Source organism: Eutrigla gurnardus, assembly GCF_963514095.1.
Source record: "Eutrigla gurnardus genome assembly, chromosome: 20".
NCBI classification, from domain to species: Eukaryota; Metazoa; Chordata; class Actinopteri; order Perciformes; family Triglidae; genus Eutrigla; species Eutrigla gurnardus.
The window spans coordinates 11,800,073-11,826,547 of NC_139931.1; the positions used below are offsets into that span (position 1 = coordinate 11,800,073).

General features: G+C 41.7%; 1 protein-coding gene and 1 long non-coding RNA gene across 4 annotated transcripts in view; one reads left to right on the plus strand and one right to left on the minus strand.

Annotated features, from left to right (window-relative positions):
- The window catches only part of spop (speckle type BTB/POZ protein), a 74,947-nt gene extending 48,767 nt beyond the window's left edge, over positions 1–26,180 (minus strand). For 2 of the 3 annotated variants that reach the window (XM_084036369.1, XM_084036370.1), the window contains exons 1-2: positions 26,112–26,180; positions 8,856–8,991 (exon numbers count right to left, since the gene is read on the minus strand). The gene's annotated coding sequence lies outside the window, so the exon portion shown is untranslated. The remainder of the gene's footprint in view (positions 1–8,855; positions 8,992–26,111) is intronic. The other variant, XM_084036371.1, reaches the window with a different exon arrangement.
- LOC311031339 lies at positions 12,361–13,593 on the plus strand. The gene is made up of 3 exons (XR_014599062.1): positions 12,361–12,630; positions 12,702–13,031; positions 13,380–13,593. It is a non-coding gene; the product is annotated as an uncharacterized lncRNA (long non-coding RNA).
- Positions 26,181–26,475: the final 295 nt, after the last annotated feature.

Here is a 26,475-nt window from a genome sequence, read left to right on the forward strand (position 1 = left end):
AAGTTCAGTTCTATCCATCGGTTGCTCCTGGTACGACAAGGGTTACTCCTTGGTGTGCCCCAACGTCACTCTGCCTTCCAATTACCACATTTACACACACATACACACACGTTCATTTATATTCACAGAGAATTTTAAATGCTCTCCATTAAATTCATAAAAGATGGATAGTCTTTAAAACCAACAGTGATCCCCTCACCTTTTATACACTGTTATCTATACATTAAAGAGCACATGCATTATACAGCGAGGGCTGAAAATGAGCCGTCTCACTGAAAAGTGAAGGAAAGTGAAAAGTGTCAAAGCAGAGCCCTGATTATGAAAAAGGGAAATGCCAGAAATACAAAGCATCAAAATTGTTGTTGGCCAGGTGAACCATTAGGAGTAAAAATAAATTTACAAAAAAATACACTCACTTTCACCGCTATTTCCATCACAAAATGCTCAGTGTTTCTCACATTGTTAGCTTATTATGCATAATTAAAAAGCAGAAGCACATCCCATGTGTGTAGCGTACAGTATGCTAATGTAGTTCGTATCACTGTTCTAGCTGTTTGTGATTTTTCTCTTGAAGCGATATGACGTTAAAAATGGTAATATCTCAACAGTTTCAATATTTACATATAATTTCCAGGTGACATTTTCAATATTCACTCCTCGAAGAACCCTCGTGGAGATAGTGGTGGGTGTCGAGTGCTTGGTCGTACATCTCTGTTTGGCTGCTGGCACCTAAATGCCAACCTCTATCCTCACAGTGCCGAAGTGGGAAATGACTGCGAAGTTGCGCGGCCACAAGCGGAAATGTTTCATATCATCTGGATTAATCAGCCAGCAGTCTGATTTGAGATCATTTCATTATCCGCAAACAGGGGCTCACAGAAAAGCCACCGTGGAGGAATCAAATGTGAACGCGACACCATTAAGATAACACCCTCAAAATACCTGATGGTGTTAGTAAAGGTGACAAAACCCTGCATGTCATCCTTAGAATCCCAGCTTTCCTAATTCATGTTAAGGTTACATGAGTTCCACTCAATATTCCTTGCAGCGCTGAGCCTTTTGGAGGGTCATCAGATGGTGCCTGGTGCAGTAGTTGGTTCTGAAAGCAGGAAATGCCACGCAGATAAAGCTGCTAGACGACACACACACACACACACACACACACACACACACACACACACACACACACACACACACACACACACACACACACACACAGTGACATTTCAGATCTCCGCAGTGAATCTGGGACTGTGACCAACAGCTATGCTGGGAATCCAAGCCTTCCCTAATTCATCTCCCTCCCTTTCACCATCCCTGACAGCACTCCTGCCACTTCACCAAACTTCCTATGCCTATTTTGCCATTTGAAATTACCCATGTTAACTATGCGACACGTTTCATCTTTTGTCTAAATGGCGCCGACAAATCAGTCGCATCAGGCCGCCTTTGGTGGAGACCCCCTCTGAGATTATTTCTCTCTAATGAAGTCATTTGAGTCAGGCAGGCACATTCCAATCTCTGAACGGCCAATCAAACGCACGAGAGAGACTTTCTCTGCTCCGACAGATGTCAACATGGTGGCAACAACAGGCAGCGATGGACGGAGAGAGACGGCGAGAGACGGAGAGAAAGAGTAAAAAAAAAACAAAGAAAGAAGGAAAGAAGCGTTTTTCTTAGACTATCTTGAATACATACGCACGCTTTGGGGGGGGGGTCTTGTTTCTTTTATTTAATGCTTCGCATCAGAGTCCTGCTTACCCTGTCAGGGTTCATTTTGTAATAATGACCGGCTCGCTGTACATTATCCATCACTTGTTGTGAGCTATTCACAGATGGCTGGTTGTTCTGTGTGGAGCTGTCCTCGGTGCTGAAACTCACTGGAAATTGTTAGTCTCATAAAATCTAGGTATTTTATTATATGTCCATATGTTTTCATAGACTACAGTAAATTTATCAATTAATTTTTTCATAAGCCTACATATGAGCAAATTTGTTTCATGATCTATCACTGTAAATTTGTATTTAATTTATGCGAGCTACACATTTCCAGCCATTTCTTTATCAATTAAAAGGATAATCCTTGAAGTCTGATTTTGTTCTAATTTTCATGAGGCAATAATAGCAAAATAAAGTCGAAATATGAGTAAATAATGACAGAAGTTTGAGGAGAGTTTGACAGCTTGTGTCGTTGGTGTCTTCCCTCCCACCGACACACGGGCTTACAGGGGCTCAGGTCTGATGGAGTGAAGGGTAGGATGCTGTAAAGAGGAGGTTCTCTCCCCCTCTCTCTGTGAATATACTGGCATTATGTGTGAGAGGGATTTTTACAGTTATGTCCTCTTGCCAAAGCTTCGACTGAATGGTTTCAAACTGTAATGATGGAAGAGAAGGGAATAAATGGATCAAGCAGAAAATGAGAAGGTGACGGAACCTGCCTTTTTCTACACTGATGTATCACATCACAACACAAACAGATTGTGTCCACAGAGTAATACAAATAATCATTCATACACGTTCACATAATGGGGGTTCAGTATCTTGCCCAAGGATACTTCAGCATGCAGATGGAGCCGGGATTTGAACCGCCGATCTTCTGATTGGAGGACTACCCTCTGAGCCACAACCAATGAGAAAATGAAAAGAAGAGGAAAAACAAGTAGTTGGAACACTGTGACAGAGAGCGCCGGAGAAAGTGAAGCAAACAAGGAAGACAGATGTCAAAACAAATCAGATTCCAGTCCCTGTAACTTTGGATAAGCAGGATGGACTCGTCTCAAAGAAGTTACTGAAGCAGCCGAGCAGAGTCATTTTCATTCAAGGAATATCCAAATGCCAATATTTCAGTGTACTGTTATTGTGAGACACCATCATGCATTTGATTATACCCATAAATCTTTGCATTTTTCAATTATTTGCCCTTTGTTGATATTTACTCCAAGGAAGCTGCACTGAATTACAAATTAGAAAAATGCAAAGGCCGACAGATTCAGAGATTCTGGTGTGGTCATCCGTTGGCATTGAGATATCGACAGTACAACACAATACTACAGTTCCAGAGATAAGTGTGGCAGGAAGAAAAACAGACAATGTGAGGGAGGGAAGGATGAACAATAGGAGACAAGGAAGGAATGAAACAAAAAAAGAGAAAACTCCTGCTGAGCAATAAACAAGAGACTGTCCTGTACCATGGCACATCTATATTGTACTGGTATTTTAGAATGTTCTAAATTGATAACCTTTACTAGAGTAATTTGTATTTAAAAAAAATATAAAATCATGAACAATAGGATGAGATGTCCCCCATTTACAATAACATGTTTTCACTGTGCAAGTCTGCATTTCACAGAAAAGCTTTTAGGGAAGCAGCTGCTGTAGAAAAAAAGTAGGACAAAATGATTTTTCACAAATTAAATCTTCCGCTACATAGTTCAGTTCAATTCATTTTCACTCATCTCCTTAGAGTGAAAGCAGAAACTGAAACAATGTAGTGATTGATATGTAATAAAGCAGGGCAGATACTAAAAACAGCAGTGTTTCACAAATAACACACAGCTACCAAGCATATGATGGCATTGCAATGAAATGAATAGTAACCATGAGAATTATGGATAGTTAGCAGTTATTTGTAAAAAGTTTAATAGTCGGCGCCCCTTATGGGAGTAAGCTACAAATGTGTGAACATTTACTGATGTGCCTGAACTCCATTTAAACCTGATCTGCATAAAAGCAAACAATCAGACAAGGCACACTGAGCAAACTGGTGTGGATAAGCAGAGATGGTCCAACTTGTGTCCTTGAGTGACCACAATTTCCTGCACGACTGACAGCTAACAGTGGCAGTCTGCAGCGTCATGAGAAAGACAACACAAAGACAGGCCTGCAACCAAACAAAGGCAGGAAAAGAAGAAAGCAAACAAGCAAGCAAGAGAGAAGATATGAAACGGAGATACAGTGTAAGCACACATACAACACATCATTGACCAACTCTGCCACACTTAACAAGGGGCTCAGAGAGATGAGGAATAAGTGGAGGGAGTCATCGGGTTGCTGCGGCAACTGAAAATGAGCACCTGGGATAACAAGAGAAATGAAAATATGAGGAACGACCCATGTGAGACGAACGGCGAGGGGAATAGACTGAGAGGGAGAAAAGATTCATAGAGAGAAATTACAAAGTCGCCTTCGTTCCTGTGAACTTATACAACCATAAGGACTCCAATCCTTAAAAAGATGGCAGCAGCTCATTCAACGTCACACATGAAGAAACCAGAAACGTACGCTCCTGTGTCCTGACGTCATGTTAATAAAACACGCGCTCGCATACTGCAGCAGGATTATCGGAGAGGTGTGAAGATTGCAGTCAAGATTGGGTAATTATAGATACAGTGTTTGAAATAATTCAGCTTCCACTTCCAGTTATTACCGAAGTCAATTTGTAGAGCCCCTAATCACATCGAGTCTCGAGGGGTTTCTCAATCTTCACATCATAAGAATAAAAGAAAGCGACACCTTCCAACCTCAGACCCTCACTGACAAAAATGAGGAGAAAGTCTCGCAGAAACTTCATGAAGAACAAACTGAAAAGGCCTTTGACACAATTACTTATCAGTAAACAACAGACACCATTTCTTTTTACAACACTCATGAATTGAAGAAAGGACCCATCTCACCACAGCTGACAGAAATGAATTTAGCTGTGGGCACTAATCAGGCACCTTTCTCAGACTACTTGTGGGTTGCCAAGAGACATAATGCCAACTGGAGGCTGGCAGTTTGTAAGGTCTGAGTGTTAAGACCTAAAATGTCAATATTTGTCCCGAGGGAAGGAATAATTAAGGCGTAAAGATCTAAAAGGCTTGTCACATATGGCTGGCCAGCTGTCACATCTGTCCGTTCATACTCATGCCGGTAACAACTAGGCGTATACTAAAGCAGCGGCGGAGTACGTAATGGCTGAGCATTAAATGTCAGCTGACGGAGAACCAAAGGCTCGCACGCGAAGGCACGCTGCATGAGGAGGAGTCTGGCATTTTAAACAAAACACAGGCTCCGCATTTTGGATGTTCGCTCCCGAGTGGGTTGTCATAAAAAAGATCTGGGCTATTCCCTGTGGTTCTTTTTCACAAATCCCTAGTGTTCACCTTTAAGGCAGCACTGCCAAACCAACACAGGAGCACAACATTTAAGAGGAAAGTATTAAACCCTGCAGATTTCAGATAGATTACACCATTGCTTGTTTGTTCCATGGTATCTTTTACTGGCCTTTGCAAACTTTACGCAGCTTGTTTTGGTCCAAATCAGGGGACTAGTAGTTGCTTAATTGCATTCATGCATTGTCTGCTTTCATGATGATCATATACAATTTTCAACAAAAGCCAAGCACCAGGCAAACTAGTCCAAAAAATCCTATTGGAGTCTGTGTGGACTTTGTGGACTCTTGTCTCTTTGTTTGCACTGAGGTTGAAGACTTCTTGTCTGCTCTTTTGCAGAGTTTAGAAATGTATTGGAAAAGCATTTCATTGGATCTTGAGAGAAAGTTTGCCCTTGGCTCAGTTTGTTTTTCTTTTTCTTGGCTTTTCAAGCATGAGTCACGACTGGCTATTGGACAACAATATCTGTCTCCTGGCTATAAAAACACATTTCAGGGTCACTTCTTGTAAATGACGGGGGTAACTCCGAATAAACTACCTTGCACTTCATTTGACATCCACATTTTCGGACGCCTCTGTGGGGTTTAAAAGACATCACTCACCTGCCTTAATGAAAAGAAATGAAAAGCTCAAGGGTTTAAATACACTTTTTCAAAACTGACAAAGGCACCTTGGCTTAGATCGCAACTGGGAAGGATCCAGTGAGGAGGATATGGGTGGGTTTAAGGTTGAACGTTTTCTTTTAAGTTGCAAACACTACAATATAATAATTTGATCTGTTATCAAATACATTCAAAGGAAAGACAGATGTTGATTGTCATATAGGTGATCACAAAGACACTAAAATCATTCCCCAACCACAAGGCCCGCATATGGCATCGCCGTGGCAAGACTGAAAGCTGGCATCAAGGAGGGAAAGCAGAGGCATCAAGAGCGACTGGTGAGAGACCTCAACACCAACAGCACTAAAGACATGTGGCAGGCCATCCAGGATGTCACAGGCTACAAAAGCAGGAGCGCCCCCATCATGTGTGAAGCCACATTGTCCAGATGAGCTGAACACCTTTTATGTTCACTTTGATCTCCTCAACAAAGAGTCAGCTTCCAGGTGTGCCCCGCCGCCATAGGACCGGCCACTTTCAGTATCCACAGCGGATGGGAGAAAAACCCTGAAGACAATGAAGATGAGTAAAGGGGTTTTCACGTGTAGTCCTCTTTAAACGAACCAAACTCAATCCTCTTAAAGTGGATCAACAGAAAAGGGAATGGCTTTTTTTGCGTTAAATTTGTCAGATAATTTGAAAGAGATCCCGATTGTGTACTCAGAACACTTGCCAAGCAGACTGTCACATGAGAGTGTGTCATCTGATTCCACAAACATCACTGTACCTAAAAGGTCTGTATTGTCCACTCCAAATGACTGCACTCTGTGTGATATTAAAAGCCACCCCAGCCACAGCCTGTTTCCAATGCTGCCGTCTGGAACGTGACACCTACCTCCACAGATATTGTATTTGTGTGTTTTATTATGCACCATTATGGGACTACAAACTGCATTTTGATGTGGAACCCTGTCGTACACCGACAATTAATTAACCTTGTAACCTGGATGTATGCTGAGCGTCTCCTTGGGATCCCTGCTGTGTCCGGAGGTTTGAAATGTGATAGAAGACGATGTGTTAAGATGCGGTTGTGTATGGCAGGCAGCTGGGAGTAGTAACTGACAGGTCAGGTGAGCGCCGTGGATTACTCAGGCGTGCAGATCCAGCTCCTCTGACTGATCTGAAGTGGCTTCAATTAACTGGAGCAGCCAAGTGTGAGGGAGGGGACTTGGGGTGGTGGGGAGGGGAGGGCCGCAGACAAGCCTTTTGACAGATTTTGGGGGACTAAGATGAATTGGGCCCCCTGACAGGTCCTCTAATGCCCCAGCATCTCCAACCTTTCTCCATCTCCTCTTAGCTAATTACTAAGTATCCATATGGAGACACTTGTCACTGCAATTCACGGCAAATTGGCTGTAACTGCAGGGTCAGCAAGGACTGTCTTTTACTCGCGAACACATGCACGCACACACTCGCATCTAGTTTTGCACGAAAACCAAACATAATTTTCAATACTGAAACTATTTTGACTTTTAAGAAGCAACAGAAAATGAGTCACATCCAGGAAATCCCATATCACAGACACTGCCTCGCATACATCTGCAACACCATATTCATGTTGCTTCTGCACGATGCTCTGTATGTACAATAATATGGAAAGGAGGTGATTAAAAATACCCCGGCATTTCTCTAAAAATCCCACACAGAGATTTAATTTTCATGGATATATGCAGCAATGCTGATGTTAGAAGACACTGCCAAGTGAAATGCTAGTTTCACTTTGAATAAATGAAGGTAAACGACACTCCAAACATGTGGGAACATATGTATAACAGAATATATTTGAACTGTGTCCTCCAATTTCTTGTCTCTACATTTGCTTTCCCTTATAAACCAAAAGGAAAGATTCACTTTGCTAAACATTTGATGAAATAATGAAACTGAAGACAAACCTGTCCTCCCCAGCAGGCCAGTGTCACATCAATAATTCACTATCATTTACTATTTACCCCTCTCAGTACACACAAATGTGTGTCTTATGGCCTCGAGCTGAATAGAGCTATTTAGTCGTTTCATCTTTGCTTTTGCTCCTGCTTTCTTGCAGTTCTTGGTAGTTTTACATTATCTAATTAACATGGAAAAGTTTTCGGGGGAGGCATGAAACACACAGGCCTACATCATTTCCCCTGAAGGATATATTTTATTGTTTTTTCTTTTTTTTTTGGACTCTCGTGTTAACACATCTTCCATGCCTCCGCCCTCATTTCGCCTTCTAAAAACCCGATCTCCTTCCTCCTATCTCACTTTTTAGTCTTCATTCGAACTGGGTGCAATTTCCACTTTTAAGTGACGGCTGAATACAACCTCAAACTTCTTACCCAGCTACCATTTATATGATCAAGTGTCTGCTGCATCCTCAGTTCTCTTGCTACTTGGTATTCCTCCACTGGTAGCCTTCAGATCTTCTGCCACTTTGATTCTTTTTTTGAAGGTTTGCTCTTTCTATTCACACCATCCCTTTATTTTGATTCTGGATCATCAATTTCCTCTTACCCGCTATTTTGTATTAACGGGAACCATCTGAGAATAGGTGTACATGTCTCAAAAAGCAAAACAAAACTTAGTTTGCTTAAGAGAAACTACTAAAGTACAACATAGCAACTCATTATTTCAAAGACTATGCCAGAGAGAAATTAAAAGAACAGCATGTCAACCAAATAAACATGTAAATAAAATCACGTCACCTATTACAATATTGGTTTGTGTGCCTGGAATGACAAACCAGTGCAGAGTACAATGACAATGACACCAGGGAGACTGCAATAGTAGTAGTTTAAGTAGTTTAAGGCTAAAATACTTAAACAAGACAAGGCCTTCAGTCAAAACATAAAAAAATCACCATCATCAATCACCATCAGAAGTTAAAAGTGTTGATGTTTGCCCCTGAATTTCAATGTGAAAATGTAAAAAAGTAACACCTGACCCCCTCTCATAATACCAGCCTCCCTTCTCCACATTATACCTGCCATTTCCTCATATTGGTATCGACCAATACCCCCCCTCTTCCCTCTCCCAGATCCTCACCCCATTCGGTACTCACCTAGATCAAAGTCCCTCACACATCTGTTCCGCTTGCTGCTGCCATGACTCTCCAGCTGGACTCTGTCCGTCAGGTCTCTCAGTCTGTAGGTGTGTCAGTACTGCATGTCTGTCCAAAGCCTGAGCTTCTTGGCAAGCTGCGAACGCATACAGCGGAAAGAATCAACGAGACTGCTGCGAGAGCGAGCGTGGGTGTGAGCCAGTGCCTTATCATATTCTTGCAAGAGACTCCTTGTCAAGTTGACTGTTTGTGCGTGCATCTGTTATGTAGGAGACTTGAATGCATAACATTTTTAGAGATTGTGAGTGTGTGTGTGCGCAAGTGCCTGTGTGTGTGTGTGGTTCCCCTATGTGTCTGTGTGACAAGATATTACAAAGACACATGTTTTATGAAGAGGTACTGAGGTTTACACAGCGAGGCGTAACAAAGTGGAACAGGGGCCCTCCTTACGTAATTACACCCGGCATTAAAACACTAATCCAAACACATACTGTATCTGGACAGCATCCAAACAGCAAACTAAGCTAAGCCACAGGTGTAAACAGAGCCGTGGAGGAACGCAATCTCATTTCCACAAATCAAACCACAGTGTTTATAGCAATAAGATTTAAAGCAAGGCTTAATGCTTCTTTAATATTTCTTGGGGTATATTAACACTGACCCATAATATGGATCAAAATCTGTGTGGATATCATTCTGATGTACACGGTGCATGTTAATGTGGTGTATAAAGGCCCCACAGAGATCCAGATAACTGTGCAACCATCTGACAGAAAAGACCCACAGTGGCACTCAACTCTGGCGTGGAGGTACGTCTCAGTCTTATTAAAATGCTCCGAGTCTAATTCACTTTCAAATACCACCTCGACCTGAATAAACACGACTGTTTACTCGTACTCAACATGCCTGTCAACCACAGACCAACAGGATTTTCACGTGAGCCAGCTGGTTCCGTACGGCCAAGAGTGTTATTTCAGAGTGATGCTCGTTGGGCTCATAATGCATAAAGATGCCTGAAATGTAAGACATCTTCAGGAGAAACAGCTGACTGATCTGAGTCCATTTTCTTTTATGTTCAGCTCATAAAAATACAAAGCTGTGTTTTAAATCAGGCATGAACGAGTTGAAATTACGGCAATAGCGGCAGAAAAGTGAAATCCCTCGGAAGTTAAATAAATTCTGACACAAACTACAACACTAACTTACATTTGGTCTAGATGTGCTGCACAAAGAATAGGCTACGTTTTTAACGGAGGCTCTCTGTATTCATGACTAGCATCCAAACTGCCAGTAGGGAGAGACAGAGAGAGAGAGAGAGAGAGAGAGAGAGAGAGAGAGAGAGAGAGAGAGAGAGAGAGAGAGAGAGAGAGAGAGATGTTGTACATGAATGAATGAAATATCTTAAGAGCCACGTGTTTACACATACATACCAGGGAAATGTCAATCAGATGCATAATACAGAGGTTGAGCCCTGACAGAAATGTCAAAAAGGAAACCTGGCTCTGTGATGTGTGTGTGTGTGCACCATCTGATCAATAGCTCAGCTGAAATGAATACGTGATCACCGACAATCTTGACAAAATGAATAGATTCAAGCTGGATCAATAGGCCCCCATTTTGAAATATCTATTAATGCCAACATAGTTTGACCATCCTGCCTATTATACCCCTTCAGTACAATACAATCTCTTTTTTATTGCTTTTGATTTATTACATTTAGCAGTCAAAGTTGAGACTGGAATCCCCCTTTTCTCAGGGTCCAGATTCCACATTGCAGAGTGTAGTATGTCAGGTATTATGTCCATGGCTAGAGATCATCCTGGATATTTTTCAGATACCTGCACAGTATTGGCACATAGCTTTATACATTAAAACTAGGCAGCCTATAGTTTGGGCTTATTGCTGCCTCTAGCTGCTGCAGTAAGACAGTGTTGAAGACGGTGGTGAACGATGTGTCTGATGGTAATCGGAGAGAAAGACTTTCAAACTCTCAAAAGGACCCTCGTGATGGTCATTTTCTACTTGTTACATTTTCTTTTGACATTTTAAACAATTTACATAATAGATCATTAAAATAATGATTAGTTAGTGAGTCAATGTTTTGCCAGAAATCATAACATTTGGAACAAACTAAACAACTAAATCAAGATCAAGAATAGATTCCCAATCACCAATCAATCTTTGAGGGAAATAAAAAAGAATGTAGTTATTCCAGAGATAATGACTATCATTTTCTCTTGAAAATGCTCTATCACAATCTTCTTCCTTCCTTTTTTGTGGTCTATACTTTCTGTGTTCAATATACACACTGGTCAGAGGTGTGCTACTGGGTTGTGACCACAGGAAATTAAGTATGACCTGTAACTTGTAACAAGCCCATCAACAGTTTAGAGAAGCAGGAAGGGGCCGTGCCTTCATGCCCTTCCTGTCTCCTGTGTCCCGTGGCGTTTGCCCTCCTGTGACTCTGGCGGTCTCAAGTGTTCAGTTAAGACGAGGACAGATGACGAAAGACAATCCAACCAGTCGAACCACCAAGGCACGAAAATACAAGAGCATGGGAAAATAGAAAGCAGAAAAATAAAGAGCAGACACGACACAGAGGGGTAAGAGGCAGGATGAAAGATAGGTCGATGTGTACAACCGGCTGAAGAAATAGAGCAAGAAAGACGGAGAGAGAGAAAAGAATGGAAAAGGCAGCTCAAACATCAGTCAAGAAACGGAGGAACACAAAACGGGACAGAAGACACATTAAGCAGAGGTGAGAGAGGGACACAAAGAGATTGGGGTAGCCGGGAAAAAATGTCAGACTCAATTCTTGTCTCAAAAGAGGGGAGAATTAAGGTGGGAAGAAGAGCGGTTTGTTCCTCTACATCTCACCGCTCCTGAAACCTGTGCAGACTTTCAAAAGACCTATATGTACACTGTAAAAACTGTGATTGGGGTTAATTAATATTTACTAAATAAATAATAGTAACCTTTACATAATAAAAAGACTTTGTGAAGTTTGGAATCAGATTGAGCTGAAATCAACAAATTTGAATTATTTATTAATTGCACTTTACTCAGTTTTGTTTGAATAAAATCAGCTTTGAATCACTGAGTAGAATTTAATTGTATTTTATCGGTAAAGTAAAAGATGCCGAAAATTGATACATTTAACTCATTGGGAGGTCATTGGTTTTGATCACCTTTTACACTTTTACCGCCCAACGCATTTTGCACTTGAACAGCTCCACCTCCACCCAAGGCATTTGCGCAACATGGACATCAACGTTTCAGGACTGCCATTTTCCCAAAGGTGAGACCTGTTTAATTATTGTTAGTTTAGGAACAATTTATAACTATAGCAGTTGAACATTGTTTTATGTTATGAGTTACTAAACATGCCAGCTTTACTGCACTTTAAGTCAAAATTAAGCTAACTATATAACGCTAGTGAATTGAAGTCAGTCTGTGTTGTCTGGACCAAAAGCATGGCAAGGACTGAACTAGTGACTTAGACTTTCCCAAGTATAATTTTATACGTATATCATGCCCTATTGAGATACCAGCTACTTTTATGTATTTTCCTGGCCACCGCCCTGCTGCCACCCCTCCCCCACCTTAACAAGCTAGCTAACAAGTAGCCGCAGAGAAATGTAGGAACAAAATTATTTCTCGGAGGTGAGTAATTACCACTTACATTTACTGCATTCCGTGTTCTAAAGTAACGTTAGCCTAAATTGTACTCAAGTAACATTTTTACTGAAGTAACAGTAAAATGCTGCTAAAAGCAGTATACTTCTCAGCTTTCATACATTTTGAAAGAATAATCAGTAGGTTTTGTTGTTACATTTTGAAACAAAGTGCGCTATTTCCTCATACTTTGTGTGTTTTGTGGCTGGCTGATCCCATGTCTCTGCCATATTGGCCTGGCCTGTTAATAAATAAGAAGTAACGTTATGCAGGGCTCTCAAGTCTCACACGTTTATAGTACAGTACTATAAATGTGTGAGAGAGTATACTACAGTTATAGGTCAGTGGAGAATTTTTACAACATGAACTTGAATAATGTTTTTTTTTTCGTCATTTCAGGCTCCAACCAATCCAACCATCAACATAACCAGAGATGTTGTCATTCTGTGTCTGATGGTGTACCTTGGGGAATCGATAGATCAACTCTTAAAAGAGTATGATGTAAGTTGATGTACATGTTAAAATATAAAGAAGGTGATCTGGTATGTCTTGGGAAGGTCAAATCACAAAATACAGTCATAACTACAGTATATTTCTCAGTATAGTTTTGTAGTTTTGTTGAGTAAGTAATCATTGTCCTCTGTGTAAGTGTGTAAAGTTTTTTGTTTTCTTGAGTACAGAAGTAGGAGGTGTTACTAAATGTTCACCATCTCAATCTGATTTCACCAAATGACAGAATACAAAAGTTATCAGTTGTTTTCTTATCTTTCTCCCAAGAAGTGCATTACAAACAGTTATATTTTATATGTCTACTACAGTCTGAAATATACAATGTTCTTACTATTTCAGGATTCTGATGAAGACGGTGTGTCGCAGGACCTTGCTAAGCAGAGTATGAAAATCTACATCGAGACTCATACGTCAGAGGGTCCCGACGACATGGGTATCATGGTAAAGGGCATCACAGTTATGACAGCTCTGGGTACTTTTCCGCGAGCTTGCACCATGCTCGTTGGGTTGGCATATGCACTGAATCTGGCCTATCCCAAGGAGCTCAGGTACACCTTTGTTTTTTTGGGGGGGGGTGCTTGAGATTCAGTGCTGCAGGTGTTTGATGAAAAAAAACAAACAATAAACTATACTCATTTGCAGGGAGTGGTGTCATGTTTGTTTTTATTTTTTTAATTTTTTTAAGTCATCTATGCCAGTAATGACTGCAAGTGATGGGCAGAGGTCATAGGTCATTGTGCAGTTTTGGTAAATTTGTACGGGGTATTTGTCAGGTAAAAAATAATTGTGGAAAATTTAAGCCGATGGTCTAGCACAGACAACACAATTAAATGATTAAACCTTTATCAACACGAGTGACAAATAGATTGCCAGTATAATTGTATTCCTATTGTCCTCTTATGGTATATGTCATTGTTTCCTAATAGCCCCTCTCTCTATTTTATTGTTGTATTTTGGCATTTTGCGTTTGAAAAATGTTGGATAAACATGTTAGGACAAAGTTGAACAAATACATGTTTACCTGCTGTACTTTTTAAGCATGATGATCTGTGACCCAATTTAAGTAAACTGCGGCACTAAAAAGGCATGATATTGGGTGAATTAGACTTAGAAAAATTATGGCAACAAAGTGACAACCAATATTGTTGAATAGATTTAAAGTAACAATGTGCTAAAATATGAGTTGATATAATTAATTTTATTTAGTGAATCTTAATAATTTTTTGCCAGATTCTTAGTAAACATAAATCAATTTCACCTAGATAATTATTAAATATTAATCAATTTCACCCAGATATTTAATAAATATAAATTACTTTTGCTCAGATAATTAGTAAATATAAATCAATTTTCTTTCTGAAATTTATTTGGATTTACTAAATATTTTTGGGCTAATACAACTCATAATTTGGCATGCTATTACTAAATCCAACACATTTTAACTGTTGCTTCTATTACCATGTACTTATTTTTTTTGTTTAAATTTAGTTCATTTATTCAATACGTTTTAATCAAAGTTGTAGTACTTAAAATCTATTCAATTATATTACGTGTCACTTTGTTGCCATAATTTTTTTAAGTAACCATTGGTCACATTTTTTACGGTGTAGAAAGGAACAAAAGACCACGGGGGCTTCATCAAGTGCTTCACTACATTCAAAAAAGAGCCACGGAGGAAGAATAACTGAAACAATCAAGAGCATAACTGTCACCACAGCCAAGCAACCCAGTGGCTCCCACGCACACGGCCACCAAGCAATAGACGTGATGAGGAAGGATGCAGGGCTGCTAATTCCACCTAGCAATGCAGCACTGACTACTAATAGTGAACGCCATGCAGGTACCTTAAAGACCTGAAGGCTACACGGTGGTCTGAACAACAGAAACACCAGACACATGTTCATATTCGCTCAATCACACCACGTCCCCGGCTCCTTTGCATCCCGAGAGAAGAGCTGACATTTAAATATAATCCTGCTGACATGCAAATGAAGTGCAGCCAATTCCATAACCCGCACGTGTGTCAGGAAAAAAAAAAAAGAGACTGATGCGTGAATCTGAAACCAATCACAGGTGAATGCATGCCCTCACTCAGTGAAATACAAACTAAATTTAATGAGCTCTCAAGCTCCTCCACAGTGACATTTCCTATTCCATTTCTCCATCTTTTACAACTATCATTCACCCTACCTCCATTTATACCCCCCTAGTAAAGCCTGCCCCCCACCCTCCTTCACCCGCCCAGCTTTTCATTCTAAATCCACTCCTCTGCCTCCATCTTCTTCTCTCTCCATCCAAAACAACAGCCATTCCAGAAAGAGGGCCATCAATCTTCTTCAATGAGAGTGCGAGGGAGTGCCAAGGCTAGAGCAGATTACTATCTCTCCTTACCACCACTCAACACTGGATAACATATAGAAGGAGAGGATGGGCAGACGGTGAGGCAGGGAGGGTCGAGAGCTAGTCAAAGGAACAATCTTAGATAGTGAGTGGACACATTAGAGCTTAAAAGCCTCAAACAAACTTCCACCCCTGTCAACGGTGGAGGCTTGACAAGTAAAGAAGCACAGCAGCTGAATTTTAAAAACGTTAATCCTAACTGGCATCTCTAAACCTGACCCTTGATTTATTTCCACAGAGAGCTCCGCTAATGGAAAGACAGGAGCTCCACTGCAGCTTTCATCTCCTGCAAACAGCTGGCTTTAGTGGAGGATCGGAATTCAATGCTCAAATTTAATACATGTTTTAATTATGAATTAATCTTTTTGCTTTATTTCAGCGATCAAACTTTTTCCAAATCACCAACTCCCAAAGTCCAAGTCGACCTCTTCAGATTGCATTTGAAAATGCTGATATCTTTTTTTTTTTTTTTTTTTAAATGACTGTCATTGTTACTGTAAATTCTACAGAATTTTATCACATTACTGAATGCGGAACCTTCAAAATCCTTTACCAAATTTGATTTGACGTTAAGCTTAAAAATACTTAAGCTCAAAGAACTGCATTCACCTCTTGTTGGCTGAGAAGGCAGTAACACTACGCCTCCTCGAATGTGTGTGTGTGTGTGTGTGTGCACGCTACTAAGAAAGGTGGTCTAAAAAGCGTGAGAGAGAGAGAGATTTGTGTGTGTGTGTGTGTGTGTGTGTGTGTGTGTGTGTGTGTGTGTGTGTGTGTGTATATAAAAAAACTATCAGATTAATCACCATTCGTAAATATATGAAAAATTCACATTTTCTCTGTATATTGTGAGAACGGAAACATATGGGATTCCACATCATGTACAAAGCAGCAATATCAATTCGGCCATGACTGATGAAATGTTGTTGACAATAGAGGAGAGGGGGCTCACCTCCATGTGCCGTGCAGTTGAGCAACCAGAACAAGAAATGCCTCTGCGTTTATTTCCGATGTAATAAAATAACATCAATTATGTTTTTCCCCCAAGATGGATTAATAAAGTACTTCTTCTTAAACCAATGCACCTATATATTCAATCAACATTTCAGAGACTCTCTTGGCAAATCCCAGTATTTAAATTCACAGGAACCAACAGGATCCAAAACGGATCCCAAGTCTACTGACTGTTTCAGTACTAGCATGTAATACAATAGAAAGGAGGTGGGGAACATGACGGAGCAGCTAATGTTTATTTACTTGAAAAGAGGCTCCAGGCAAACAGTCGGTAGTATGTGAAAGCGTTGTGTGTCTTATAGAAAGTGTTACATCCTAAACTTGCAGTGTTGTGATATTTGAAGACTTAACAAAGTGTGTGAATGTGTGTGTCATGCCGCTTTAACACTCAGGTGGAAAAGCCAGAGCCGTGGCCTTGCAGCCCAGAGGAGTTTTTAACGAGCCGCCTCACTGACCTGTGTGTTGCAGTGGAAATAACCCCCCGACACACACACACACACACATTCACAGCCAAGTGTGTGCTTGCACTACGGAAAGCCCATGAGAGAAAGAGATGGGACACATGGGACGGTCTGGAGAGATTTTGCAGAGAAAATTCCCCTTTTAGCAGCCAACGCAAGTTCGGTGCAGCGAAGGCTCTGTGGTCTCTGATAACTTATGCAACATGGTCTTCTCGAGCGTTCAAACCAAGGACACAACAAGACCACCAAGTCAGCTCTGAACGTTACATCCACAATTGAACATGATCCATGGCTAATCGTCATGCAGCATTCTCGCTGAGGAGAAACTACATGGGGGGGACGGGGGGGGAGTTGTCAGGCATCTCTCTCCTTGGGTTGTCACAGCTCTGTTGAGGAGGAGGAAGGTTAAACTTAGAGCTGTCTGTAAAGCTGTCCCTCTGCAGCAGCGGCGTTCTGACTGGGGATCAGCGTAGGGTTGGGCCTCTGGGCCAAACAGCGACAAAGAGGAGGAGGAGGAGGCGGCGGGGCTCAGCCTGGCGCTAAAGACTTTGACACTAACATAATCACTGGTAATTGATTCGGCTGGCAAGGAAGGTGTAACATTAAAAGATAAAAACGGCAGCGGTGGTGTGAGCACAGCGTCGGGGCTTAATGCGAGCTGATGGGGCCGACGCCGCCTGTCACACGGCGCCTAATCACACTGGAGGGAACGTACACATATCATCAAATCACTATCAGCCGGGGATCTGCTCGGCACCCTCAAAGGGGCTTTGATCAGCAGCTAGCCAAGGGAAGCGAGGGGGCACAGAGGCCAAGGACGGCGGAGGGATGGAGGAGGAGGACGCAGAGGAGACAGGCGTTCTTCACTGTTGCAGGACGGCCGTGAGATATCACATGACAGGACAGCAGGGTCTATCAATGACTAGCATCCATTTTCAAACAACTTATTGAGCTTCAAGAAGCCTAAGTGATATCGTTGTCCTGTCCAGCGACCATATAGATATCGGCAGACTTACATTTCATTTCATTCAAATATGAGATGCTCCAAATTGGATTTGGCAAATAGTTTTCTCAAGCAAAGATGAAATAATGCAAAAAAGATGAGAGAATTAATCAGCTAGTCATTTTCACATTACTAGACTAATCTAAATTCTCAAATGCAAAGATTTGCTAGTTTTTCTCGGTTTTATATCACTGAATACTGAGTGTCTTTGGGTTTTGGACTGTCGATTGAACAAAACAAGACATTTTAAAACTTCCCCTAGGCTTAATCCCATGGTATTCAACACTGCATGAATTGGACGAGCAACTTGTTGGTCTTCTTTCAAGAAAAAAATAGATGAAAGCAATGATACACCATGGATAGATAGATAAATTGAAATTCATATCAATATCGGAGATTATTAATCATGTGAAAGAGAGAGAGAGTTGAAGAAAGAGAAGGGGTGGGGGGCAAAGCAGCGAACTATAAATAAATGCAGCCTGTACAAGATGTACCGAACTTAATCTATTTTTTATTAACTGTATATTTGCCTTGCACATGCAATAATCAAAATGTAGATTTACAGTCACCTAATATTGCAATAAAACCCTAGCCAATTTCATTCTCATTAGTTTAGAATTATTCTTCTTACTATTCTAATTTATTTTTAACCTGCTACACCTGTGATCCAGACCTTTGTGTCTAAACATGGCATAACATGGAGCGCCAATACTACTCACCCTCACAGCTTTGTTATTAACGTGTAATGGAGACACATGAGGTAAGTCTAGTAGCGGTGACTGGGCTGTGCCTATCTGCTGAGTGAACTGATGAAGACGGAGGGCTCCCTGTAGCCTTACAGTCAGAGCGCTGATAAATTGGCCAGCCTCCACCCTTTCCCCAACTGCAGGAAGGATGCAGGTACGTGCTTTAGGATCAGCATGGGCGTCCACTAGACTGGAACTGACAGTATGAAGTGCCGCGGTTTTCATGAACACAAGGAGACCAAGAGAACCGAGGGGCAGGAACGCCTCGATTATGTCACCGAACAGAAAAAAGGGGCCTCCTCTTCATGACCAGCAACACACTCACCTTTCCTAAATCAATGGTTGCTGAGTACAAACAGCATGAGGGAAACATTTCCACCTTGTGCCACAGATATCAACGCAAGCCACGCCAAAAAACGGCAAGAAGATCAAAGATTTTACAGATATTTAACAGAACCATGGGAGCTCCTGCAGAGGTACTGCAGGGGTCGGATATCTGACAGAGGAACAAGGGACAAAGAGGGAGGCTGATGGGAAAAAAGGGAGTAATAGCAAATAAGAGGGGGAAAGGGGAGCAGCGGAAGCCCCAGGCTGAAGATGATAGGGAGAGAAGAGGAAGAGTAAGTGAGAAAATGCAAATGAGAGGCTGCGGAGCAAAAAGAGGAAAGAGAGGAGAGAGAGAAAGTGAGAGATTACTATGGGGACTGTTGGAAGAGAATCTGAAGAACAGAACAAAGCTGACAATGAAAAAAGTGTGGCGGGGAGGGGAAGAGAGTATAGAAGGAAATGGCAACGCATGAGACATGACGAGCACGCGCCACGCAGCCTTTTGCTGCTAAAATGGGCCGCATGCTTTCTCATACGTCCTTCAAAAAGTAGAGCTGGCGGCTGTAGACATCACAGCACAATATGTTCCCTGAAAGGAAATGTGAGAGACACAGCAAATGAAAAGATGGAGAGGTAGCAAGAAAGATGGAGACGTATAATAAAAGGATGGCGATGATCCCCGGAGAGGCGGCCCATGGCATCTGTTTGTCACAAGTCGGAGCCACGGGGAGGAAGAGGAAGAGGAGGAGGAGGAGGAGTGTGGGCAGCAGACTGAGAGGTAGCTCCTCTTCTCACTCCCGCGCTTCCTGGCCGTCCTCCACCGGCAGCTGGAGGCTAAACTTAAGCTCCGCCAACAACCACCAGGGAGAGAAGAGAGGCCTTGGGAAGGGGTCATCTCCACAATATCCAACCAAAACAAAAACACAGGGAGGCACATCTGCATCATTAGCAGAGGAGCCAAGCTCGCCCTGATGTCTACCCACGACAGATCCCTCAGAAATGTGGCCGCCACACTGCCTGTGCACACAAGCATCCTCTGCACACTTGCCATGGAGCGATGTCAGCCTCCTCCTCATGAATATTCATCCGCCTCATTAACACTCAAGTGGGGAAACACGGCATATTGCATGAGACTCCCGTTACTTGGAGAGAGGATGAGAGTTGAGGGAGGGAGAGGAAAGGGGAACAAGTGATGGGACACATGGCGACTGGAGAGAAAGCAGAGAGGAAGAGAGACCAAGTGAGAGGCAAAGCCTGATTTTCATTGCCAGCAAACTTTTTTTTTTTTGACTCTCAAGAGTGGAGGGGGGAAAAAAATGTTGTTTATTGTTGGGGGAGCTGATAGCCTCCTGTCGCTTTTCCTTATGAAGCCAGACTAGGGTAGTATGAAAGCAGCGTCAGCAGCAGGGACAGCACAGCGGGAGCACAGCATGGGAATTACAGACCATTTTACCCTGCAAATCCTCCAGCAATAAAAGCTTTAAAACAGCTGCAATTTGTCCGCTAACGGCTGGCTGTTCACAATAACTGCTGAACTGTAGGGGATAAGCATGAGTACACCTCAGCGCGAGCTGCAGCCAAACAGACATTCATGCAAACCCCTTTGTCCTTGTTCAGTAACAGAACTGTACCCGCACATACAGACGTATAATGCCAGGCTGTCTCGTAAGCAGACGCCGGTTCTGTCAGTCCACTTTCTCTCTGAGCCACTTGCCAACAGACACACAGACACTACAATGCATAGAGGATTATTTTCTCTTCATGTTGTAATGCCAGTGTATCTCGTCACAGGAACTGCCAACAGGGGAAATCTCTCATCGTGCAGCTGCATCCTCAGAGAGACACTGGAAACTGTAGAAACAGAAGACTGTATTTCCTTGACTTTTTCTCTGGGACTTAAGTGACAGAAACAGCTGGCTACTCCGGGAGGGGAGATGCGGTGAAGGCAGGCGATGCCCAAAATGTTGCCCCGCCAGAGTCACTTCGGCCCTTTAAAGGGCACTGACAAACCTGTGGTACCATAATTGGACCAGGGCTCTGGAAATCAATACTGCTGCTTACATCAGGGGCCTCCACCAAAGCTATTTCATATTCCACCTTCTGCACGCAGTTTGACAAAATAGCCCTTCAATTTCAGAACAGTATGAACTATCGATTGCCCAGCCACGATTCTTTCTCTACCTCCTCCTCCTCCTCCTCCTCCTCCTCCTGTCCTCTCTCTGGTCCCTATACCATTAACATGCTTCTTTCCCAAGGAGTGTTTTCTTTTGGGGGAAGGAGGATGGAGAGGCTCTTACCAGTGGACTTAACAATTTTAGCACATTCAAATCCCTTACAAGTGGCTTTATATCAATTGGTTTTGCACAATATCTGTCAAATATTCAAATGAAGATGAAAACTGCAGTTAATTACTAATGTTTTTAGTGCATTTCTAATGTTTTGTTTGTTTATTTATTACTCTGAAAATAGTTAGAGCTTAATTGTTGAGTAAAATGTGCTACATATAGAGTTTGAAATGCAAATTGCAATGAACTTAAATTTTAAAAAAATGTGCTGATTATTCCAGATTAATCAAATTAACCGGTGAATAAATAAAAGAAAATAAGTCCAAAATGCAAATACATTCAATTCATTATTATCAAAGACTAAGAAAACCAGAAAATTGAGGCGCTGGGACCAGTGAAATTTTGTCTCTTTAGTTTTTAAATGAACAAAGCAATCAACTAGTAATCAATTAATTGTTTAGTTTCAGCTCCTTTATGATTATAATTGGATCAAATATACATTACAAACTCAGGAAGCCGGTGTTTGCAAAATAAAATGTTTCATGTCACACAATCACAGTATAATGAAAAATTTGTAATAATATGAATATAAAATCTGCATGCAACAACTATGTACAAGTAATTCTAAAATTAATGATATCCTTCTCAAGTGACATATCAGGCAATATTTCTGCCATAACAGAGCTGGATGTGGTAATCAAAGCATTAGAACGGGTCGACTTTTTCCAGGCTTAAATGCCAGTTAATTTCAGCAGAATTGGATCTGACTTTTGGGCGGTGATGCTTTAAACCAACTGTGTTGTCATTCATTTAAATTCAGATGGCTTTCCTGGGTCACGAGTTGTGCGGAGCTGCCTGGCAGAGACCGGGGACCTGACCAGTTCAAATCGCAGGTCCAAACTAAGCATGCGTGCATGCATGATTTAAATACATCTAAATGGCAGATGGCGAGAGAGCCGGCTCGCGTCTGGCTCCGAGACAGAAGCAGTGATGTAGGAGAAGCGCAGGATGAGGCTGCGTATTAGAGTGAGGGACGGCTTGGCTTGTCTTTAAGATTACTTTTCCTCTTAAAACATTCACTTCATCTGTGTCACTCCAGCTCCCAACTTGTTATTGGAAAATAGGAACGCTGGAAAACCATTCGATGCCGGCACTCTCTGCATCAGTCACACACTGACACACACATACACACAGAAAATACATTTCATCCTCCATATCCGAAACAGCCAATATCACTGGCAGGCATTTGCGACCCCAATCCATATTTCAATTTCCCTCCTCTCATGCAAACTAATTCAATACTTGTTGCCTTCCCTCACAAGCGATCAGCAATGTGAGAAATGAGCTTCTTCTCATACTGCATCTATAAAAGGCCCAATCAGAGACACTTTTGAGTGGGCCACTGCCTATATCAATTATGTCTTAGTGGGCCTGCACAGAGGAAGATTCTTGGAAGCAACATTAAAGGATGGAAAATCAGTGTTTTTCAATATTCTCACCACTCTGTAATAAAATGCAGATCTATTATTTTCTCTAGTCAGATTGCATTCAGCCAGCTACATTTAAAACTCATATTTTACATCACACACAGTACTTAAGTCAAGAGCTTAACTACCCATGTTTTCAAACCACTTAAATAAGCATTAAGCTAACAGTTGGATGTCAGTCGAACGAGTTTAAAATATGATACACTCTAATTTGAGATTTGACCTCTAAAAGTGGTAATCGAGTTAAAACACGTTGCATTTTTTTTCTCTACATTCATCAGTTCCCATTCGTGAACTTGGGAGAAAAAACGCTCACAAAGCCACACAAAGAAACGCCAAAGCTCTAGGCTGTGATGCTTATCGGCCAACACTTGATCCACCAACGCAGCTCAGAAGCCAGACCGGACCATATGACGAGCTCAATTATTATTTTTTTATTTTTTTATTTAGGGGAATGTACGTATACCTCTCTTAATCAAGCTCATTAGTGGGCAGAAACTATCCATTTAGACATGGATTGGATTCCTGACGGGAACATTATTCAATGATGATCCCCTCAGAAGCCGGCGTTTGACGTCCTGCTGCTGCAGCGTTTTACACGGTGACAGCCTAGAAAAGTCTCACGCATCTTGACATCTCCCCCTGCAGCACCGTCAACAACGCAACTCCCTAAAAGCACACAGGCAAATAAGAATATGAGTGGAAACAAAAACAGTACATGGCTAACGTTGCAGTGCAGAAACATTTTGTTTGGTCAAATCTAACTGACCATCCTCTAGTACTCACTTATACCACTAGGAGAGTCTATTATTGATCATGCACAGTCACGCATACTGCGTTTGATGCTGGAAATACACAAGTGTGCACACCAACACTTCTTAGATGTTGTATAAACAGGAAAAGATGAGTAACACAACACTTGATCCAACTCAGGCGGCCAGCCACACTTTTCCTCACAACTCTTTGGCCATGTAAAAGGGAGAAGCAAGCAGGTAATAGCGACAAATTTAGGGGTTTAAAACGACGACAGCTTTACGATGCCTGAGCGGCCTCTATGACTCCATTCCTGTCAGATTCTATTAGCTTGGCCTCCACAGCGTGTTTTCGATTGGCTCTTGGCCTATTCTCAGCAGTTACCCAAGCACCTCCCGTAAATAAACCAAATGGCTGCATCTTGTAGTGTATGAAGAGGAGGGGCTCTGGGCCGCTGGGTGCTTGCGTGTCAAAAAAAAAACAACCCTCTGACAGAGTGGTTGAATGGTTTAATATACAGCACGGAGCTGAGTGGACACAGTCGACTAGAGGGAGAGCTCGACACACATCAGCTGAAGAGTTTAGATTTGACTAGTGTTTAAAAAGAATAAAAAGCTGCCAGGCGAGAAAAAGCACTTCTAAATCAAGACAAGTGGTCTCATTCCACACCATACACACACACACTCCAATAAACAAAAGAAACAGTGTGCCTATCTGCCAGCTGCCAGGTGGAAGTCTAAGGAAAGGCCACCTGTCTAATAACTGTTTTTGATGCGTACAGCTCAGCAATATGAAACGGAGCATCTGGTCTGTCCCCTCCAAACTGATCTTGTTAAAATCATGCGGATCTGTGTTCCTCTTACACAGAATTTATTTCACCCTAATATGTTTTCCCCGACCAAAAAAAGGAAAAACATAATTTGGGGTTTATTAATTCAACCAATCAGGGCATGTGGATGAAGTTTTGCCAACTACTCTCAATTGCCAGATGTCCGCTGGATATTATTTTTTATAAAAAGCACACAGAGTTTCCATCAGTTTAAGGATTTACTTCTTGTTGTCCACAAAAATTGTTTGAACTATTGTGAAACCATGTCACCAAACCAAGCACCCTGAGAGTGAAACAGAAATGGGATAACACATTCTGGTAACAATTATTAAAATGCAAGGCTTGAGATTCTGCAGCTGAATAAACTTAGAGATGGCCTTTGGAAAACATTTCCCTGGGCAGATAAAAAAAGAAAAAAAGGGAGGCTGTTCACACAATGAAATCACTATCAGCTACGTGATACTTTGAAAAGTAAAAAAAAAAAAAAACTACACAGAAACAGTATATCGTATTCAATAATCAATAGCATAACTGTGATAAACTGTAAATGTTTAATATTAGTTGCCACTTTTGCTAGATGGGTCTGTTGAACTGTCATGACTTCGGTGACTGAGTGATGGAATAGTTGAAGCAAAAAAAAAACAAAATAAAAGCGTGACGAAATCAAATCTTACAGAGAACACCATTTCAGTTTGCGTATGGAGCTTCATCTTAATAAAACCTTCACAGCAATAATACTCGTGTTGTACAGAATCCCTCTTTACCACCAGCTACATAAAGAATATGCATGGCAGTAAAATGAGAAGAATGGAAAGCCAGCAAGCAAGTTATTTCTCAAATTCAAATACGTTCACTGGTATACATCAAACAAGACTCCCATTCAGAGTGTCTGAACTCCCACACGCCTTTCAGCACATGCACACCATTCCAGCACAGCTGAGGAGAAAACATTTCTTCTTTTTTTTAAATGCTTAGAACAAAAAAGACAGCAGGGCTTATACTACCAAATACAACTTTATAAGCAGGTTCAACTATTCAACCACAAAATGTATTCACATCTCAATAAAAGTGCTAATTTGGCACAATGGCACATATATGGATAAAGAATATTATATTTTTGGATAAGGATTACTGATGCATTGATATGTAAATACATTAGGTTGTTGCTTGGTAACGTTAGGGTTTATTTTTATTTATTTTTTTTTACCACACACACTCACTGTCTTTGTGAAACCATTTTTCCATGCCTAGGCTACTTTATTCCCAACCATGTTGCAGAGGTAACGTGAGGACATCATTCTGCATTGGACTCTCGTGTTCCGCCGGTTTGCAACCTGCAGCCGTCCTGCACTGCGCACGGAGATGCAACAGGACCGAGACTGAGTCACTATTTCGCAGGATACGAGCCCGAGACGGAGGATACAGCATCACATGTCCTCTTCGAGTGGGCTCATTATTTTGCATTTGCCTGTTGAAAATTTCACACAAAAACGTGTGTTGTGTTGTTGTCGCTGTGACGCGCACACACAACCAACATAGCTCGGCGAGACACAGAAGAAGCAGCCGAAAAGTCCTCCCGGCAACCCTGACACCATAGAAACCCGAGACGTGACTGACCCGCTAACGTTAGCCAGCTAGCGGCTAACGTTTCAGCGCTGTGAAAGTGCTGCCAGCGTCGGAGCGAGCCCGGACTCACGTCGTACGGGGCGGATAGCAGAAGATGTGGGCGACAGGTGGAGGAAAGCGCGACTGCGTGGCTTTTAACTCACCTCTGTTTCGCTGTTCCACGAAAGGGATGAAGGATTTTTGACAGGAGTTATCACTGCACTTCCGGGTTATACTGTGACGTGTACAGGCGACCAACAAGCGGCTGGCCATGCTGGGATTGTTTTGGTTTATGTCTGGGTGCAACACTGGGGGAAAAATAAAAATACATTTATTTCTTTAAGTGTCTGCCATTTAACCATTCATGACACTAATACTCAAACTGATGGGAGCAGTTGTATTCTACCAAAAACATTATATAAAATAGCAAAAGTGACATTTTATTGCATACATTTCACACATGTTGCTGATAATACTTGCATACTTTTATTGAAATGAGGTTTAAAATGCAGGGCTTTTATATGTCAA